Source organism: Numida meleagris, chromosome 2, assembly GCF_002078875.1.
Source record: "Numida meleagris isolate 19003 breed g44 Domestic line chromosome 2, NumMel1.0, whole genome shotgun sequence".
Lineage (NCBI taxonomy): Eukaryota > Metazoa > Chordata > Aves > Galliformes > Numididae > Numida > Numida meleagris.
The window spans coordinates 20,074,764-20,092,450 of NC_034410.1; positions in this window are offsets into that span (position 1 = coordinate 20,074,764).

The window sequence follows — 17,687 nt, forward strand, 5'->3', positions numbered from 1 at the left end:
CTCTCATTAATGACATTTATCATGTATATGAACACAGAATCAAGCTCAGAGTTGGATTTAATTTAATTTCAAAATATATGTCTTTATTTTCCAATTAGAAATTTGTTCTTTGATGGAGTTTCTACCAAAATAATGTATTGGTTTTATCTATTGCACAAAAGGATTGAATTTTATTCTTCTCTAGGCTTCATCAGTGTTTAGATGCTTAAAATTAAGTAAGTGTTTAAATGTTCTGTGAGATGGGGCCCTCAGGTCTCACAGAACTGAAGAGGAGACATATAGATGTTGTTTCTGTTTTAAAGAAAAGTGAATGAGTAATGTGAGGGTGTTCAATGTCATGGAAGTGCTTAGAGCTTATTCCTGACCAGGAACTCTTTCTGGTTAGTTTTGAAGACTTAAAGTTACAGAGGGAAAAGCAAAGATTTATGTAAGAGCAGGACATACATGTGTTGCTTATTTTTTAATGTTTCTCCTTTTAAGTCTGATTTCAAAAGTTGGAAATGAATAGCTGGTTTGTAGGTACTTGCTTGAGTAGTTCAGGGGTTGCTCCTGTGCATCATTGTACCAGTGCTATACTCATGGCACCAGGAGCTCTCTTTCAGGAAGCTTTCAGCATGCTGTTTGCCATGCTAAGCAGGTTGGTAGGTTACCTTCACTTTAGGAGCCTCAGCCTCAGTCTTAGGGGCTGTATGGACTTGGTCCCTGATGACAATAATATGATCTGCTGTCACATGTTGTCACCAGTTCCTTGTAGTCTTGAATTCCTATGGGATATTTTCCAGATCAGACTATCCCCTTTCCTATGACCCTTTGCAGCTAACAAATTAAAGCAGGAAAAGGAATAGAGAGCAGATGAGGCTTAGGGACACAACAGTCCCCCTCAGGTGGGGACACCTTTCATGATGTAAATCATCCCTTGGGAGGCTGGGCCACAGAAGATGCTGGTTTCTCCCATGAATGTTGCTTTTCCATCTGCTGTGGCAGTGACACATTCATGGAGTCCAGACTAGTGGGCCAGGTCTTACTTGCTGGGGAGAAAGCTTTCTTTTTTTTCTCATTCCTTTTTTTCAGAATGACAGAGGTGCAACTCCCCATGCAGATGTTTGTGGTGTTTCTTTCTCACAAGTTTTACTACTGGATGGCACCTGCATTGGCCCCATTAACTGCTTTCCCCTCCTACAAGTTGTCATAAGTCATCACCTTAGAGGACATTTCTGGCTTTCCTCACATTCTGCTTCAGAGATATTTTAGTTACATCACATTTGAGCCACGATTTATCATTTTTACTCTATCCTCTGTTTTCTTCCTTTTTCTAATTTTTTTTAATTTGGCATTTTTCTCCAGTGACTCTTGTTTAAATGTGAAGAAGTTGTTTTCATATTTCTATGTTTATATTTTCACCATATGTTTATTTTGCTGCAGAACACTCCAAATGACCTGGCAAAAGAAGTGGCAGCTTTTATAAATAAAGTCATTACTGTGATTATTCCAATTTTTAACTGTCAGTATATTTTTATGTGACTCAAGAGATACAAACAGAAAAAAAAATTCCAAGCCACACTTATTCAAATAAGTATTACCTTGTTTACCTATATTATCAGCAAGGAAGTCTGGCCTTAGCTCCATGCAAGCTGACTTTCATATCTAACACCAGAGGCTTTCCAAATTTATACTGCTTTTTTCAGGTAACTGCACTCAAATATTCTGACTTTCTTTAAGAACATAGTCCGACATTTATTTCCCTTTTGAACTTAGGTAATTGTAACTACGAGAGACTTCACTGGGAAGACAGCTCCTGCATTACTTGAATGGCTTGTATGAAGTATTTCTCCCCCCTACATCCTATATCTACTGTGTCCTCACCTCCCACCTAAGGCTGTTCTGGTGCAGCAAACACTCTCAGCAATGACAGGTTTCCAACACATTTTCCCCCCTATCCAAAGCACACTTGACCCAGCCATATTTTTGCAACTGATTTCAATGAGCAAACGAATTAAGCTTCTAAGTTTGTGAGTTTATGATGGTACAGAATTCCTTTAGGACTCTCATTCTAGCATTCTCTAGCTAGTGCTGTAAAAGTGTGCAGTGCTATGGTAGTGGGCATCATACACACTGCAGTTCGTTTCAGTGGTATAGCTTCTCAGAGTAGCCACAAACATTATTGTAATAGTAAAAAGAAGAGCACAGCTGGGAAAGAGCAGTCAAATAAAATCACATGATGTAGATTTTGTAATGAGCATTGCATTCTGTATCCATCAGATTTATGCTCATAAAAGCTCAGTGCTATGTTAGATATGAGATGTACCTTTCAGCAGTGTCTTAGCATAAGAGTAGTCACCACTCAAGCAGAAAAGTGCTTTCTGTTGACATTTTGTTCTCAGATACTTTGATAGGTTATGAGTCCCTGTGGGAATACAAAGTCTTTTGTAATGATGCTCCCAAAAACCATCAGAGAGGAAATTCAGCGCAAACATTTACCATTGTGGGTTTACTGTTGTATGACTTTGAATCTCCAATTGCAATGCCAATGTGCTTCTGGTGGTGGCCCAATCTGCAATCTCACTCTTTTACTTTCTGCCTGAGGCTTTCCATTTGATCTCAGAGCTGTTCTCTGAAAGAGGATTTTGTGGTAACGAAAGACTGTCTTCTTGTAAGAAAGATTTTTGTTGCCTAGACCTCTTGCAGTGATTTGTTTGAGATATTTGAGAAGGACAAAAATGTGGTAGTGGCATTTACACTTTTTCTTTGTAATTATTCTATAAAAAGCCACAGTATTTAAAATGATCTTACCTATGGCTAACCTGATGCAGCTGAAAACAATTTTCCACTCAGCAAGGGACAGCTGGCCACATCTGAGAATTTCTTAAGCTCCAGACCCAAGTAAAATTACTCGTTGAGCTGGAACCAGAGCTGGAATTGTTCTGTAAACAGCCTAAGAAACTGTAGGTGCTGGTAAGCCAGTGGGAACATTACCAGGGACAGTATGCCAGTGTAGTTTCAACCCCATAAATTATTTTACTGTGGCAGAAGGTCTGTGGGAGTGTTTATGTTTGCTGTCTGATGCCCCTCTATTTCATTTTTATGATGTGTGATGGATGGAATGTTTTTATTAAGTAGAGAGCTTTTGGGACAGCTTCCCTCTAGATAAGGACTTGGTAAGCCAAGGAACAGTGGTTGTCCTTTGTGAGCAGCAGCCAGGAGGGCTTGGGGTGAAAAATGCCTGGATCTGTTCTCAAGGACTGATTGAAACTTCTTGATGCAGGGGAAAAGGAGGAACCAGTCCTTTTTCTTGCTATATAGTTTGCTTGTTTTCCAAGAAGGAAAACTGGAGCACTTCAACCAATTTCACAGTAAGGGATCAATATCCTCCACATATCCATCTCTTCTGATCTAGCTTTAGATCATGCAATAGCTACCAACCCCAAGCTCTTCTACTGCTGGCAGACTTCTTATGTCAAAAAGCCATTCACAGACTTGGCAATGCTGCTAGCTGTGGCCCAGCTGGGAGCAGCGCCCATTCAAGCAGTTCAGAAGAGGTGGCTCAAAAGTAAGGATATGCCTTTGTGGTCCCAATTGGCCATGGTTATGAGCCCAGATGGATTTTTCCATTCCCCAGCCTTCCACAGAGACCCTAAAGCATAATGCAGACATGAAGAGCTTCAGGTCTTACAATAGGCCCTTCCAAAATGTCTCTACAGTTGTCTACAAAATATGTTTAACATATTTTTAATAATAAAAAGAATTATTTACTGAAGAAAAAACTGAATCACACATCTGCTAAAAGTTATGTCCAACTATGTGCCCAATCTGTGCAGTTGTACAGAAGAACATAATAGAAAGTTCTGAATTGATTTGCTGGAGAAATATCTAATAAAGTATTCAGTTATCAAAACAATGCATTCTTTTGGAGCTACATTAGAGAAGCAAAAAGTCTCAGGAAAAAATAACTACGTGGGAAATTAGTTTTTATTTTATAGTCACTTTATATGCTGAGGATTCATAGCTTATTCTTTAAGACAAGAATCAGTAAGTGATAGGCTTTAAAATGTTGTGCTTTTTAATGAATGTTTTGTCTCTAAACACAAAATAACACGAATATTGAATGTTTTGTTTTACAGGGATGCTGTTACAATGAGCAGATGTGAAATTTAATGAAGAGAAACAATTTTCTCCAAAAATTGTATTTCATTTTATGATGTTCATTTGATAGTTTGCAATCTTCACGTTCTAGGAGATTTTTTCAGCAGTGGTAAAAACACAGGTCCCAAGAATGAGTGCCCCCAAGCCCCACACTTGAAAAATCATACTCATGATCTCTCCAAGCTCTGTAACCCCTTAGGATCTGAAAATGAAACAACTCTGAAGCCATGAAAGTGAAATTCTTTCCTCGTGCATGAAATCATAGTAATCAAGTTTTTAATGGGTGAAGTATGGCAGGAGAGAGGGAGAAACAGTCTATGCTGCAGAAATCCAGAGACTGTGAGGTCAGTCAGGAAGTCCTTCACAGTCCTTCTCCCTCCCTCTCTTGCAGCTGCTACTTTTTCTGGACTATTGACAGTATCAGCAGCTGCAATTCTTCAAAAAGTGCAAAAAGCCAGGGCTCCTGGAGCTGCAGAGAGCTCATGGCTAGGACCTCCTCCTCTGTCCCACTGTGGTCTCTGCTGCAACCTTCCTTTTTGACTTTAATTCTCCTGCATGGCTGTCCCCCAGGACTTTTTTTCATTCATCCTTGTCTTGAGACTTGCTTGGCATTAGCTGCCTGATTAGTTGACCCAAGTAAGTCCTAATACAGAGTTACTGTAGGTAATAGGAACTTAGCCAATGAATTTGTGATTTCAGGTGGTTTCAAGCAGGTTTATATGCAGAAGTGGCAAAACAACAGCTAAGGTGGAAAATCTGAGACGGACGTTTCACAGTTTTTTGGGGATTAACCAGCAATAAGGGTAAACACAAATGGTCTAAAATAGCCTCCAATGACCATAATAGTGCAAACCAGTAGTATAAAAACTGGACATCAGCAGAACAGAAGCCAGAGGTGCTAGCAGAAATTACATTAGTAGAGGTTAGTTTATGGGTATAAAAATTCAGTGTCTTTATAGAAAGGTATCATTAATTGTAACTGACTGTTGCCATGGCCAACACTGACTGTTGCACTGTAAACACTTTTAATTAAACACTAAGATTATTTTTATCCATCTACAAACGCATGGCTTTCATTCAAATGATGCATAAACATTTGACAGCTGTCAGAAGAACAAATGCTATCTCTGCTATTCGATGGAAATTACACCAAAACCAAGCAAAAAAAAATGAATAAATACAAGTGCATAAATCAGATTTTGGAACACAGACTAGATAAGATAGTGTTAGATAAGATTTGCAAAAGCTACAATCAATGGTGAAACCCTACAGAAAGAAAATCAGAGAATTAGGAGGAGGTGGGTTGTACTGGATGGTCAATCCCGTTCAGCAGGATGGTGGCTCCTGAAGTGTTCACAGCTGTGCTGTGTAGAATATGTGAATATAGGCAGAGGATGAAACAAGCTGGGAGAAAGCAGCATGCTTTATATTTGCCCCAGATTAATAGCGTCATTTGGGAAGCTGTATTAAAAATTGGTCAGCATTCAGGCCAGTTTCAGTAACAATGTGGTACATCGTGAAATTGGCCCCTTGGAACAAAGTAGCTAGATTTGTGTATGTTGGCAGGAAAAAAAAGTCTTTTTAACTTTCCCTAGACTATTACTCTTGCTTCTCTGAGGTGGCCTTGCCTGAAGAAACTACAGATGATTGTGCATGCCCAGTTTGGTTTTGCTACATACATTTTACTTGACCTAGAAATATTTGAAAGTAACTAGAGGGAACAGGTCAAGATTTCAAGTGCCTTATGAGGAAACAAACTTCTCATTTCTATGACCCCGATGCCACAGGTTTTTGGGGGAACCATGTCTGAATTACAAGATGGACGTGAAAAGAGTTGTAGACTCAAATGCTGATCATTGTTTAGTCCCTTGAAGATGCAGCAAAGCATAAAAGCCACATCCAGGGAGAAGAGATGTGGGAGAGCTGCTTCGCTCTGGTCACCAGCGCCAGATATTGGATGGTTTGATCTGGACAAAGCAGTCCTGGCTGTGTGAGGAGTGGTGCTGGAAAGATCAGGTCAGAGCCATCCCTAGGGCTACAGCCACTTAATGGACTCATCTGTTACAACTGGTGGTGATCATTATCAATTTGCATTACAGATTTAAGTAAGAAAAGGTTAGCAGTATCAGAGATGAATTAAATGAAATGTTTTACATCTAAATTATATACTTTAACAAGCAAGATACAAATATAGCTATGTTGTGATAATAAATGAAAGGTTATTAATCATTAACCATTAATCACTAATAAAAATACCCTGTATGCTAAAAAACGATTAAAGTCAATAACTTTTCTATTTTATGTTATCAGTAAGATTTAAATTAAATTTTTTCCAGCTTCAGGCTATGAGATAAATGGATACATGAAAGCAGAGTCCTGCTGCATACTCCAGAGTTTGTCAGTACTGATCACTCAGCCTTGGACCAAAGGCTCCACAGTTGCCCATTCCTTGATTCTTCCTTAACAGCAGTGCTTTAAAGTGCAGGGACCTGCCTCTCAGCTGTGATGTCTTCTCAGCTGTACCTTGTTAGGCAAAGAAGCTCCAGCTCTAGAGGGCAATATTTTGAGGAATGTAGCAGATCTTTCTGTCTGAGGGCATATTTCCTGTTCTGCTGTCTCTGATGTAGACCGTGCTTCAGAGAGTCCCGGATGAACACTGCATTTGGAATACTCTCTAGTTGTGTTCTCAATATTTAAACTTCCACATACAGCCTCTGACTGAACTGGAGCAATTTGTTATTCATTCCATAATTTAATATGAATTCTTTTCACAGATGAAATGTTTTGAATGATTGAGGTTTTGGTTATGGCAGTGTTGGGGTCCTTTTTTTCTGATTTTTCACAAAAAAAAAATCTCAAAGCCATCACTTTTCTCAAAGTATCTTGTCTTCTGTTTAGTCTTGCTGCATGCCCATTATGATGCATATCAGGGTTGTCTTACCTCTACATCCAGCCCAAAGGACGAGGCAGGTCTCTTTGGCAGCATGGCCATGCATCCATCCCCAGCCATGCATCCAGCCAGCCATGCACCCACCCCTCTGTGCATCCATCCACCCATGCACTGTGCCTGCAGCCCGTGCCCTCACCCTGCCGGCTTATAGCAGGCTGTCCCAGCTGCTCTGGGCTCTCCTTAACACAGACTCCATATAACAGGATCTGAATATTGCTCTGAGTGCCTTCAAAGAGCACATCTGCTTTTAAGGAGCAAATATTTTCTCTGATAGTGCTCTTGAAAGATAAAGTAAGTGTGAAATAGGCATTTTTATCATCCCTGTCTATAATAGATGTTATCTACCTTCTAAGTCTCCCTTCCCTGTTTGCTAATGGACGTCAAATCTTTAAATCCATGGTGCTAAATTTAATGTAATTAATTGTATCTCTGTTCCAATGCTGTCTTCATAAAGAGTAATGATTTTGTACTGTGTACAAAATGTTTGTTTTGATGTTCCCGTAGCACTGTCACAGAAGTGCCTGTGCAGGGATATAGAATAGCTCACAGAGGTTATTGAAAGCTGAACTTTCAACTTTAAATTGCAGCAAGAAATCAAACCACTAATTTGTATTATTTACTCCTTTTTATGAGCTTAATTCTTTCTTTTTTTTTTTTTGTAAGTTTTTCATGGTGTAAGAAACAAAAATTGCAGCAAAAGACAGTTTCACAGATGACGCATCACTGTATGAAGTGCACAATGCTAATGCTCAGTAGGTATTGTACAGGAACATCTTACAAAGCCGTTACCACCAGAGGTGTTCAGGGGAAGGATAATAGTGGTTGGTTTTGTTCTCTGTTTTGTTCCCAGGGGATCAGAGGGGACTGAATTTCTATACTTCATGCAACCATAGGCTTAATATCCAGATACCTACGTATTTAGGACAGTTGCAAAAACGGTACTTTAACCTGTTAATTAAATACTCTAACTGTGCAATAACTGACTGTTACAGAAAAAATCCAAGGCATCCTTTGAAGGCTTTTACTGCACGCATCACTTCCTTTGCCTTTCTCCTGGCTTGGTTCCTAGTCCAGTAGATCAGCTGATATGTCACTTACTATGTTTCTTCATTTCTTTGGTTGCAAAGTAAGGTTTCCAAACCTTATCTTCTTGAAACCTACTGGTAAAAGGTACTGCACAGATCTAGGTGTTTGTCTAATTAACACTGCTTATTCAGTTTGCACAAATAAAACAACCATTCATATTCTATGGTTTAGGAAGATTCCCACCTTGATAGAACTCTGGTGTGAAAAAAACACTGCAAATATATGTAAAGGGATTTTTTTCTCCTTAATTTGAACCACACTTTGTGAAATGGAAGAGTTTCTGGGCCTAATTTCGTATACCAAAGAGAAGTCTGGAAAACAGTTGTTAACATTTTACAGCTGAGTTATGAACTCTATGTGTGGGTTTTCCTCAAGTTCATGAGGAGAGCATGCCCTCCTTCTAATCTGCCTTGTGTGTGATGCTGGCTTTACTAAGCTCAAACACTTTTTTTTTTTAAGTTGTGAATGGTGTAAGGTCTGTGTCTGTTTCCCTGTAGCAATGCTTCTCAAGATTTATTTATTCACTGAGATTTCTTTTTTAGTTCTGAAAACATAATTCAGCTTCCAGTTTTAAACTTGCTAAAGGTAGAATTTCAGCATGGTATTTAGGGGGGGAAATAACACTTTACAGGAGATCCGCATGGGACTTACAAGTTTAAATTCCTTTTGCCTCTCAAGAGATGCTCCAGAGGGTTTATATATTTGCCGAATATATTTCTACACAAAAAGCTACTATCACATCCTTTCACTGTGTTCTGGGGAGACTGAGACTAAGGCTGCTGCAGCGTGGAAACTGAGTGCATTGGATGTGGATGTTGTTGTCCAGCATCTAATGAAATCTTCAGCATCTCCACATAGACATAACCTAAGTTGGTTATACATTTTCCCATCAGCCAACAGTCATTAGAAAGAAGTAAAATAACATAACTTTTCACCTTTGGAAATCATATGATCTTTGAGGGCTTCAGAGAGCTGACAAATAGGGTTTTTTCTAATCTTGTATTAAAACATTTGGGAGACACTTGGATTTAAAATGTGCTTTCATGATCTAGGTGCTGAGGAACCAGGCCAGCATGAAGATGGATTTCTAATGTCAATCTCCAGTAGTGATTCACACAGCATCGATGCACTTTCGAGTCTTGAGGCCCCTCAAGCAAAACAAGAAGTAAAAAGAAGTAATAAGACATCATTGAAGTGTAATGTGTTAATGAAAGCAATGAAACATGACACTGTGTTATATAATTCTCAAAAAAAAAAAAACACAGAGGTAGAATATTTTTGTAGTGGAGTTCATACAGCATTGATTAACTCAGAGAATGATATGCAGAAGGGAACACCCTCTACAGATAGCACTATAAAATTATTATTTCTACCTACACTGTTTGTACCTTTTCTGCCCATGTTACTGCTCTACTTTGCTGTGTTTTTAATTTTATTTGGGAATTTTTGAGTCATTTCAATAAGCCATTTAAGCTCTATGGCAACAAGAGCAGTAACGAAGTGGCGAATTCCTAAGAAAATCAAGTGATCAAGAGGAAAGAGCAATTTTATTCAAGCTGCTAAGAAATCTCTGCAGAGTATGATTTAACTTTGCTTAACATTTAACAAGAGCTTCATTTACATAAAAAATGATGCAACCGAGGTGCCAGAGCTCCTAATAAAAATCCCCGAGGCTTCTTACAAGGCTTGTGACAAAATCAAAGAGCATTAATTTCAGCTTCCTTGGTCTTTCTGAGGGGAGCATTTTTGACCCTTTAGTAAAAATTGAAAATTATTACTTGGAAGAAAATACCTCACTCTATGGAAAATAATTTTTGTGAACATTTTTTATGCTTCCTCTGAAAATATAAAAGTTTCCATTAAAATGTGTAAAGTAAAAGAGCAATTTGTCCAGTTTTCAACAAATGCAACTAGAAAAATTCTGGCTTTTCATCAACTGAATTCAGAATTAAAAGCAAAATGCACGTACACAGAAATCAGAAGCATTAACACAGAGGTACATAAGCAAAGGAAAGCTGAGTGGGTGCAGAGGTCTCTGTGGTGCAGGTGCTCGAAAGCAGAGCAAGGTGCTGCGGCGAGCAGCCCAGGGCTCACCCAGGTGTGGGTCTGGGAGCCAGGGGGTGTGGGGTCACCACCCTGCTTCTTTTCTCTGAGTACAGTCTGCCACTTAGACAGGGCTGCCCAAACAACTCTGCCAGAGAAATGAAAAGCTGAAACAAATTTTGGGCAGTACAACAGAAAGTAGAAAAGCTCTAAGCACACAGACTGTCGTATGTGTTTGCCTCAAACTAGAATAAGGCGTGCTAATGAATGTTGCGTCCTTTCCTTTTGGTGTAACACTTCACAGGCTCCTTGCAGCACAGAATGTCTTGAATTTTCCTTGTCAGAAAGCTTAAATGATAGTGTCAACCAGCAAATAAGCTTAAACAACTACACATATAACAGCAAATAATTAAGTACTGATCTGTTCTTAAAAATATTACAGCATTTGGCAGTGGGTTGGACTAGATAATCCTAGTAATCTTTGCCAACTTTTATGATTGTGTGATTCTGATTTCTCTGTGACCTGTTCCACCTTGTTCCACTAACAAAATAGTTCTGAGGGTGAATGATCCCATCATGCAAATCCATCATTGTCACAGGGAAATGTACTCCAAAATTAAAAGAAGCAGGAAAGGAAATTAGATCAAAGTGATTTTCTGTGAAAAACTAGTGTTCAACAAAAGAAGATGATTTGCATTTTTTCCAAATGTCCCCAAGAGGTCAAAAAAAAAAAAAAAAAAAAAGGAGAGAGAGAGAGCTGTTAATTTCAGGCAAATATCAAAGTGCAGCTAAGGATCACAAGAAATGTCCTCTGTATTGGTGAGAGACTGGTTGTGGTACAAACCCCTGGGTGCCACTGGCTCCCTCCGTACGGTTCGGCCCCTGGTAGCCACAAGGCTAGCCTTGTGCACCGAGCCAACAGCCATCAACCTACAATGCAATTACAATGATTAAACTTTTTTCCCTGTCAACAAGAGGCAGAGAAAAGGAGGCTGTAAGCAGATGGAAATTTCCTTAATCCCATTATGAGAAGTTCCCTCTTTTCCTCATAAACCGTGATGTCCCAAGTGGGATTTTATGAGGTAAAGCATCTCAAATCTTGTTAGTAGACTTCTTTTCCAATTTCTTCCTGCAAAATAAAGCTGAAGAGTTGCATACAGGCAGGGCAGCTGGACAGGAGGCACGGCAGGAAGCCCTGTAAATGCTTCCAAACTGAGCTAAGGCGGTAATCCCCCCTTTCATTCAGAAATCCTCACAGGAGAAGCATTGCTGCCTTGAGGGGAAAAGAAGGAAAACTTTTTCTTCCTGTAAGTTCTTAAGCAGAAGGGAAATATCACAGAGGAAAATGATTGTCATAAAGGTCATAAATCTTCAAGGAGCTTAGTAACACAAAGTGTCTGGAGTTAAACAATCTTTAAATATCACCTTAGAGAAACTGGAGGTCCCAAACCCCAGCCTTCCTGCTCTTCAGGATAACTTCCCTCTGACACCAAGAGAAAAATGTGGGAATTATTACCTCCTTGCATCACTGCAAAGCAAAACTATTCCCTGACATTCACAGGTCTGGCCACACAAGCACAGAGCAATCCCATGAGTAGTTCTAAGCACGTTTCAATCCTGTGAGCCCATACTCTATCAGCACAAGCTGCACAGGGTAGAGCTTTCCAGCCACGTATGTTCCCACTATTGCTTTGGTGGATGCTTTAAATTGCTTTCTCCGTTTTCAACAAGCTTATTTTTTAACGTTCTAGTAAATGATGCCAATTTGTTCAAAAGTTAGAAATTAAGTTAGGAATAGCATTAAGTGAACAAAAGGAACTTCAAAACTTACTTTGAGTTACTCTTCTTTCCTCCCTCCTGCCTGCTTCAGTCATCCAAAGCTTTGCACTGCAACTGAATTACCAAGAAGAGTATTAGTGGTCCTGCAATGACATCCTGATTCCATAAGGATGAATTTGCCACTGCCTTCAAGGTCTCCTTGAAAATAATAGAAAGAACAGTCACATCAGCTCAAAGTCTCCTTTTACACTGAGATGTCATCAGTCTGAGCAGCAGAAAAAGAATCAAGTGAGTTGGTCTCAAATCTCTTCCAACTGCCAGATGCCACTCCTGATGGAAACGGAGTTGGAAAGGTTCGCAGATGGCCATAAAAAATTAGGAAAAGAAGCCATCTAACATGGTTCATAAAGTGAGATATCCCAGGCCTTCAGTGATGTTGAAGGAAACACTTCTCATGCAGCTGGAATGTGCCAGTAGGAGAAAAAAAGTTTTCATTTTCAGAAGTTATGGACATTGCTGCAATTGGCTGTCACAAATCTTATAGACTGCAAAAGGCAATGATATTTTCTCTCTTGTGTTGCACGGGAATCCCCAGACAAACCACTGCTGTCTTTTGTGGTAGATATTTTGCAATCTCAGGACTGAGACAGTTCCTCCTTTGGGTTGATCTTCTGCTCCAGCTAGATCTGCACATGTGTCTGCAGAACAGTGACACTGCCGCGGAGGGGAGGGATGAGGACAGTCGGGCTGCCTTCCAGACTTTGCTTCCAGAGACAAGAGCTGATGCACCAAGCAACATGATAATACCATACATCTGGAAGTGGAGGAAGCAAGCTTAGACCTCTGTGTTGCGTAGTATCCATGGAAATCATCTGTGGGAGTCTGTTCCGCTCCTGAATTGCTCCAAATAACAGAGTAGATGGTTCTCTGAGGAAATTAAAGATACATCACATATAGTTCAAGGGTCTGTCCAAGGTCTGGTTCTAGTGTTTTCTTTAACAATTTGCATGCTTTAAAAGCAAGTACACTTATTAAATTCAGAGATGACACCAGGCTTGGAGAAATGGCAAGAGCAATGGAGGACAGGACTTGAAGTCAGAATGATCTTGACAAACTGAAAAGTGTTCTGGTGAGAAAAAAGGTTAACTTCAGTAAAGACAGGGTACGTAATGAGAACAAACAACCAAATGCAGGACAGAGCATGACTGGCTGGCTAGCATCTTGTAGAGGAGAAATCATAGAGAATCCCACACTAAACATAAGTTACTGATCTGGAGTGCTATTCCTGAGCTGTATAAGCAAAAGCATTGCCTACAAAACACAAATATTTCTTCTTTCATCGCATTGGTGGGTCTTTGGCAGGAGGATCAATTACACCTGATGTAAGGCAGCAGAGGAGAGTTGATGCATTCTGAGTTTTAAAACACCAACGTGCCCTGCTGGTGCCTCAGTGCGTTCATTGCCCTGCAGCCTCAGCTCCTTAGGGATGCTCCAGTTCTCACTCGTGTCACAGCCACCAACCGGATCATGCCTCTGTGTTCCCAAAGGAGGCTCAAAGAACAGGGCAGGAAAGCAGCTGCAGGGTTTTCTGAGTTTCAACCTCACAACGTGTGTCCCCTATTAAAATACAGAGGAAATACAAGAGCAAGCAATATATCACTTGTTTTTCATACAGCATTAGAGATTTGAGGCTTAAATATGGGAAGTCCTATATTACAAAGAGTATTTGGCAACCCCAGTTGCTTTGAGAAAAATGTGGATGACTTGGAAAGGCTCCAAATGAGAGCAGTAAGAATGATGAGCTGTCTTGGAGGATTGACAGAAATGGGGTTGTTGAGCTGAAATGGCAGTAACCCTCAAAAATAAAAATTCACTGCTGCAAAGAGGAAGGGAGTAATCTGCTCGCCATGTTCATGTTGGATGCAACAAAAATAACAGGTTTATATGTCACCGAGGGAAGTTGAGGGTAGATGTTGTAAAATGCTTCTGGACAGGCAGGGCACTGAAATCAGATTGCCTGGGGATGGAGATGGGATGTGAAATTCCAGTGGGTGGGTAGGGCACAGGGCAGATTGCAGAGCCCGAGTGGCAGAGCTGGACACAGACTTGGGTAGCATGGTGACAGGGACCTGGCAGAGCCCTGCCCAGCACGGAGTTCGGTGGCTGTAGGCCCGTGAGCAGCAGAATGGCTGAGAGGCCGTTACGAAGTGCTGTGCTGAAAAATCCATCAGCTCTTCAGGTCAAAGGAAAGATCCCACTGTGTGCCTTGGAAAGCTTGAAACTCTAATACTCAATGTTGTTTTCTTTGAAATGTTTCCATTTAGGGAATAGTCCACACGAAATAAATTACTAAATTCAAGTCGAAGACCAAATTTTGGCTTTTATTGCCTTCCTTTCTTTGCAGATAGGCATCATCTACTGGAACAGGGAGTACAATTCTGTGCTTTATAATACAGTAAGAAACAGAAGGAGCTTGATATTTTGTACTGCAATGTTGACCATGATGTTTTTTTTCAGGAAGTGCCTTGTCCCTGAATTCTTTGTGACGCATCTGCCAAAGAAAACTAGGGAGATTACACATTACATGGATAGGTGTGATAGGTGATGGTCAGACTATATCAAATATATGCCTTCTGCAGCATTCATGAACTTCCCAATCCTTATGGGAGTATTTGCTCCATCCAATTACCAGAGATGTTTACATTTGGGAAGGTAAACTTTCTTAAGCCTTGGTAGGGTTAGAAATTCAGTTTGCACTGAAAATCTTGTCCCTCTGTATGGATGTTTCAGGCTCAGTTTGCCAAGAGTTCATGACTCTGTGACTGAAAACCACCAGCCTGTAAGAACAATATACATTAATCAAGGAAGAACTGTAAAAACTGTGACTAACTTATCATTTTAAATATAATGCATGATGAAAATTCTATATTAAATAACTTCACTAATGACTGAGCCTTGCAGTACAAACTGTAATATGTTTTTTCTGTAAGATAATAATTTATCTTAAGACTTGTTTTTTTCTAATGCAGGTAATGTTTTTAAACTGACGTCTTCATAGTGCAAAGTGAATTACTTCTGGGCAGAGACGTGTTTCTGAAATGCTTTTGTATTTTATTGTATTCCCTTCTTAATATTTGAAGTTAGCATGAAACAAGTTATTTAAATTTCTCACTGTTTCCTCGCTTTTTCCTTTTGAAGCTATACAAATTTTTGCAAGATATAATAAAGGAGAAACAGTTCATAAAATATATTTTTATGGTTTTCCATTCTTTGTATTCAGTCATAAAGGTGACATCATCATTGCCCATGGGGACATTTTTTTGTTTGCAGCTGCACCCCAGAGGCAGTATAAGGATGCATTTAGATAGCTGTTGCCCTCAGAAATGTCAGATTATCAAGTTTAATGTACTGAGCTATAAATTCTTACCACCTTTTAAATCCAAAAGGGGCAGCGTGGGAATTACTCTATATATTACATCTTTAAGCAAGCATTTCCTGTATTTTCTAGGCGATAGAATAATTAAAGTGAAGTAGAGAGGGAAGAAAAGGGGAAAAAAAACGATAATCTGATGTAGTGGGAAAATTCCAAAAGGTCATTTCTTGTTTCTGCTCTGCTAGCCTCGGGGCACTTTTTTCTCTGTTTCACTGCCCAGCCTTTGCTAGTGCTTTTGAGATAAGGAAAAGACTCATCACCTCTGTAATGCATTTCTTTTTCTGGGTGAAGATAGGACCCAAACCAAAACTTCTCAGTAGAAACAAATACTGTGAGAAGATGCTTTCAACCAAGTCTTCCCCCTTCAGTTTTCTTCTCTAACACCATATTCTTCTTCTGGCACCGGACATTTGACAAAAGGAAACAGTTTGGACCAATTCCCTCATCCTGCTCTCAAGTGCTAGTTCAGCTTTGACTTACACCTGCTTTTACCTCCATAATAGGCCCTATGCTCAATCTAAATCAAATTACTATTTTAGCTTTGATTGTTCACGTACACAATCTGTCACTTAGTCAGCCTCTCTCTCTTTATTTCACTTTTTGTCAGTGTGACCAAGTAACTGAAAAAGTATTGTCCCATGTCTAATCCATTTTAGGTATTTCTTCCAGCATACCTCTCCCATCAAACGTCCTGCTATAAAGCTTCATCACTGGTACTTCTCAAAGGCAGCTTGAACATATGCACTCATCATCCTGGAACAAGATCCACTCCTTCCATTCTCAGTAGAGGTCCCAGATCAATACGGTTCATTATAGAATCGCAGTATGGCTTGGGATGGAAGAGGCTTTAAAGAGCACCTAGTTCTGACCCCCTGTCATGGGCAGGGTTTCCATTCACCAGATCAGGCTGTGGGATCAATCCAGCCTGTCCTTGAACACCTCCATCATAGAATGGCCTGGGTTGAAAAGGACTATAATGATCATCTAGTTTCAACCCCCTTGCTGTGTGCAGGGTCATCAGCCACTAGACCAGGCTGCCCAGAGCCACATCCAGCCTGGCCTTGAATGCCTCCAGGGATGGGGCATCCACAACCTCCTTGGGCAACCTGTTCCAGTGTGTCACCACCAGAACAGATTGCCCAAGGAGGCTGTGGATTCATCATGATGAACACACCAGCTCCAGATGATTTATGTCACATATATCCCTAGAAGGGAGTGCTGCAGTTCCTGTGGCAGTGAAAATAGATCAAACCTCTGAGATGCAGGCATGGCAGAATTATTTGCAGTAACAAACTGCTATAAAATAGTGTGCCTCACCTCCGTCCTACCTGCCTGGGAGATGGAGGCTGAGGCCAGCTTCTTCACTCCCTTCTTCACCTGGAAACACATGCTACTGTGCCAACAGCAATGTGAAAGGGGGAGTAAGGTGGGAAACATCCATGTTGCCATTGTGTTATGTATCCTTTATAATATTACTTCTTGCTTCTTTCATTTTTATTTGCTTATGGGGGAAAAGAAAGAAAATACAATTTCTCCGCAATTCAGAAGAGGCAGACGTGTAGCGTTTCTCACTTCTTAATGATCAGATACATTAAAACCCCAATCATCTCCATCCAAGGCTGCTACCGGTTTAAAGCGCCAGCGATTCAACAGCTGGGCGCAGTCCTCGGGGTGATGCATCAGCGCCACCTGCCGGCCGCCGGCTGCACTGCCGAGCGGCTTCCTTCCTGCTGTTGCCGGCATTCTCATTACACGTTAAGCTGAATTGCAGAGAGAACAGAGCCAGAGCTCGGCAAGTGTTGAATATGCCTGGAAATGACAGGAAAATATCTATAGGAAAATAGGTAAATACAAGAGACTAAAATCTAGCAGAATTATGGGGGACATAAATGAAAAATTATTTCTTAGCGAGGTCTTTTCTCAGTTACTAAAAGGCCAAATTGACATCAAATTTCTTAATTTAAAAGGGATTATTTTGGTTCATGTTCTTTGTATGAGCAGTCATTCTATTTCTAGCTTTTTCTAGCCTCTGTGTGCTTAGATCAGCGGCTCCCTTTCTGAAGAGGATGCAAAGAATTCCTTTGCCTGCATCTGTAGCAAATAGAACTTTTATACTGGAAATCTTATTGACACAGAAAGTGAACACTGTGACATGCCAGCTCTGCTTACATTATTGAATCCTTTTGGTCTGATACTGCTTTAAACCAAGTAGATGAGGATTAGCTGAGTGAGCTGGAGCGGAAGTGGTATACAGGA